The 4,707-nt window shown below is 42.7% G+C and overlaps 1 long non-coding RNA gene across 1 annotated transcript; it reads right to left on the bottom strand.

Moving 5' to 3' along the window:
* Nucleotides 1–482: 482 nt before the first annotated feature.
* LOC130679417 (uncharacterized) lies at nt 483–3,718 on the bottom strand. Its single transcript, XR_008992362.1, has 3 exons — nt 3,621–3,718; nt 3,284–3,370; nt 483–802 (listed from the first exon to the last, which is right to left on the bottom strand). It is a non-coding gene; the product is annotated as an uncharacterized LOC130679417 (long non-coding RNA).
* Nucleotides 3,719–4,707: the final 989 nt, after the last annotated feature.

Genomic DNA, 4,707 nt, shown 5'->3' with positions numbered 1-4,707 from the left:
TTTCAATAGAGTGTCTTATTCTAAAGAGGTGACATTTAAATGAGACCTGAATAACAGTAAAACCCAGCATTGAAGCAGAATAATTATTTTTCCTACTTTATAAATCAGAAAACTGAAGCTAAGAGAGATTTCCTTTTTGCTTCTGTTGGATAGGAGAAGTGAGTTTATATATAATCCCAAACTCAGCCCACAATTGGTTGTCCTTCCTGTTAAACTTCAGTGCCTTTCACAGCTAAAATGGCTAGCATGCAACACTAATTAAAACAACAAAAACATGCAGTCCATCTCTCTGCTAACTTTAGGGCGAGACTCACACCCAGGCTAGGCAGGTTGGCAGCTGGCCATGTGGAGACAGTTGGAAAACATATTTATTTTTTTCTGTTACATATTACGTTCAACCTTTGCATGTAAGACTAGTGAGCATGCAGCTCAGCTCTTTAAAAAAAAAAAAAAAAAAGTCTGTGATTGTTCTCTGTCAGACAGCCACTTCACATGAGTCATTTCTCTCCTCTCCGTGAACTAGTCCCAGAGGAGATCTTTCCTTCGGCTGCACAGTACTGAGCTTGTCTTCATGTTTCTGGAATGCTCCAGGATTTCTTTTTTAAATGGTCATGTCATGCTGGTTGTTTTCAGTCCTCAGCGCGCTCTCAGGCTTTTTCTCAAAGACACAGTGCAAGGCCAACGCCTGCTGGTTCCGTTCCGGCTTCCTGCAGCAGGTGGTGATCCTGAGGCTGAGACACTGACGCTCCCTTTTGCTTTGCTAATAGCCCATGAGCCTTTGGGAACGCTTGATTGATAACATCTTTGGGAAAAAAATTAAAGAAAAACTTACTGAGATGACCCGCCTGGTAATGGCTTGAGTACTAGCTTGGAATATACCCAACAGCACAAACTTTGAAGAGCAAAAGCAAAAATTCAAGCATTTGCTGACCCCAGTGCCTAGTAACTCGCCACCTAAATATCTTGTGTTGTCTTTCTCTACTGTTCATTTTTATATACATGACTTGACTAATCTTCAGGCTCGTTTCCAATGATATGATGTAGAAAAAGAGTTGGGAGAGAGTAAGGCAAAGAAAGCACCATTCCTAGAGGGAGAAAGGAGTTTCAGGAGGAACACAGGAAAAAGGATGTTCTTCTCTTTCCCTTTTTCACTCTGTATTTTTTGGGGAGGGGTTCAAATACTAAGAAATAGGCTGTTGATTGCTGCTAATGAGACTAGCTTAAGGTATTATTAAAGAAGAAAAGAGGTTAATAAGGGCTCTGTCTGTAGAAAATAGAATCGGAGGAACAGGAAATGGTTAAGGAGACAGCCCAGCTGAGAATGTCCCTTTGCACAAAAGAAAGAGGAGTGTGGTGAGCGAACACTCATCATCTCAGGGTCTGGGTTGTTGGTGGGAATGGGAAGCAGAAGGGGAGCTGAGCTCACACAGATTTGGGGTGTAGAATGTATGTATGTATGTGCGTATTTACAGGGAGTCCTACTACATGAGAGTGCAGAGCAAGTATATGAAACTTGAACTGGCTTTTCTGATGGGGGTGGGAAGCTGCAGGTGGGCCTTTGGCATGCTGGAATAATGGCGCTATGTATGCTAGATGGAAATAATTTAGTGATAGCACATGATTGCTACATGCAGTTAGAACCTGGAATAAAACATGATTGCTGTTTTCGTGTTTGCATGTGTAGGATTATATTGTAATTAAATGAAATAGTAAGAAGAGGTGTGTGTATATTATCTTCTTTGCTTGTGCAAAAGATAGAAATAAGCACAAATGGACCTGGAGCAGTGGGGGAAGCCCTGTCTATGGGCTACATGTTCTAGGAAATCCTGGAACCTTGCTAGGAATCTACAGCTGCTGAGGAATTGGCTGTTTGGTTACGAAAATTGCTAGGGTCCTGACTTGGAATCATCCAAGGACCAAGCTTTTACCATTTGTGGAGAAGCATGAGGGCCTATGACTAGGTTGAGAGAAGTTGTAGAAGAGGATGATCCTGTCAGTGCCAGACTATGCCTCATCTAAAGTGGATTTCCCTGTGAGAACTCTGTTCCTATTGGCATAAAGATTTGATCAAGGAAGCACTGCTCACCTGTATCCCTACCAGCTAATGATACTCTGAAACTGGTTTTTCTTTTTCTTGCTCTCTTTATTTCTTTTGCTCAAAGCTAAGGTGGTTTACTGTTCCTCATTAAATGTTAACTACTTATTATTGACCTGAGTAACTTGGGTCTCAGGGTGTAAGGATGAGAATTTGATATCCACAATAGGTAGATTTATAGTTAGCATTTGGTGCATGTGATATTGTTAAGCCAGAAGGGATGAAAGAGGAAGAACATGGTTTGGGAAACAGACAACATTGAGTTAGTGGTAGCAGTGACATATCCTAATTGCAGTGTCCAGGAGATGGTTGTATGTACATCTCTATAGCTCAAGACAGAGGAATGGGTTAGGGATAGACATTCAGGAATCATCAGCATGTATAGTGCTGAAACCAAGCCATAGGAGAGAATGAGATAACCCAGGACAGATGGACAGAAGGAGGAGCCGGTCACTGATGGGTCACGTGGAACACCAGATTTAAGGCTGAGTGGAGGCAGAGAATCTCTAAAAGAGAAAGAGAAGAAGAAACCAGAAATGTAGTAGGGAAGAGAAGCTGGTATCAGGAAAACTGAAAGTTTCAAGAAGTAGGGAGAGGGATAGTGTCAGTGCTGTGAAGAAGTCAATACCCAATAAAATAAGGCTGAAATTCCAGTAGATGAGATTTCAGAACAATAAATGGGATCAAAGTGCAGATCCAATAGGTATGTATCTAATCTTTTAGAATGACTCAGGCCTGTATGATTCTTCCCCCAAAAATGAAGTTGGGCCAGTCTATACATATGTAATTACTTTTCACCAAGCATTTCCTGTGACTGTCTTATTTTGTTAGGTCCTGCTGGGTTTTTTATGTGGATCCCTGGTCATGGATCTCTCGCCCTGGAGTCCAGTGATATCCCTTCCAAGTTGTCTGGTAGGGGCCTCCCTGGACCACCCTTGTTTCCGTCTCCGGGGAGAGGATGCCGTGGGTCCACTGACAAACAGGTGGTTGCGCACTATGTTTAGTTTTAGTGGGGCTGGAGGAGCTGGTCGGGAGTGACTAATGGTGCAGCAAGAGCAGGCGTCCCAGAGAGTGCATTCTCACAGCCCTCGTGTCCTGGAAAGGCAGAGGGACACGTGTGGGACATGAAGGGACAAAGACACCCAAAGTACTGGTACTGTGTGATGATACCTGCTCAGAGCGGCTCACCAATTTCATTGTCCTCCTCCCAGGGTGTGTTCAGAGCAGAGGAGTAGATTCTGAAGAGCAGATTCAAAAACAGCAGATAGAACATGGCTGTAAAATAACATATTAAGAATTACCTCAGAATTTATACATCTGCCCAGACATTATTCCCAGCTTTAGGCAGCTCCTTCCCTTTAAGGAGGAAGCTTGTTCCAGGGATGCATTTATTACTCTGAATGCCTTTGGGGCTCTTCATCTCCTTCAACGATCCCCTGATCTCCTTCTACATTTGTTTTCTATTGCTGCAAAACAAATTACCACAAATTTAGCAGCTAAAAGCAACACCCATATATTAGCTCACCATTTTGTAAGTCAGAGGTCCTTGTGGGCTTGGCTGGGTTCTTATCTGGAGGCTCTGGGTGGAAGAATCAGTTCCCAAGCTCATTCAGGCTGTGGGAGAATCTAGTTTGTTGCTGGCTGCCAGCCAGGGGCCACTCTCATATTCTACAGGCCGCACTCATTCCTCGTCATGAGGCCCCCAATCTTCCAATGAGCAATGGTGTCTTTCTTAGGCTAAGAATCTCTCTGACTTCTTCTGCCCCCAGACAGAGAAACTACTCTGCTTTGAAAGGAATCGTGAAGTTAGATCTAGCCCACCATGTGATCTCTGTTTTAAGGTCAAACAATTAGTAACTTTAATTCCATCTGCAAAATCCCGTTTGTGAGGCAACATGACATAATTCTAGAGTAATGTCCCATCATACCAACTGGGAGAGAATTATACAAAGGTGAGTGTCTTTAGGGGCTACTCTTAGAATTCTGCCTACCACACTTTCAGACCCTTTGTTCTTTTAAATGTCATCAGTAGTTCCAATTTTTTATGAATGGATATGCTCTTTTGCACACAGCCAGAAGTCACTTAGTGAATAAGATGGGGGGAATCAATTTTTTTTTCAAAAATGGATATGAATATAATGCAAAATGAGTGTTTTGCTTGCATGACCCATAAAGAAACTTGAGAGTAACTTCAACATGGAAGTGTTCTTATTTCACATTTGATTATGCTACTGAAAAGGTAATGCTTTTTATGGGAACTGATGTGTTGAAGAAAAGAAACATTTGAATGGAAGCACAGTGTATAAGTACATGAAGCCCAAAATTCTCTGCCCAGTTTTAGATAGACTGGTCTCCTGGGCCCAACATTTATTCTCTAGCAATGGAATTTGTCTTAATTTCCTCTTCCCTCCCACCTGCAAGGGACACTGAGCCAGAGAGGAAAATTCCTGTCCAGCTCAGCAGTTCTAAAGAGGAGCAAAGCCTCCCGGGTACTATTTAGAGAGATACTGAGAGGCAGGCTTTTCCTTTCTGTGGGGTTTGGACAGACTGTGCATCTTTTGCAGGTGGGTGGTCTGAATGATCTGCAGACAGTTTAACTCCTTGGGGTCTCG

This window comes from Manis pentadactyla, chromosome 11 (genome assembly GCF_030020395.1).
Source record: "Manis pentadactyla isolate mManPen7 chromosome 11, mManPen7.hap1, whole genome shotgun sequence".
NCBI classification, from domain to species: domain Eukaryota; kingdom Metazoa; phylum Chordata; class Mammalia; order Pholidota; family Manidae; genus Manis; species Manis pentadactyla.
This window is presented reverse-complemented; position numbering and strand designations above follow the sequence as displayed.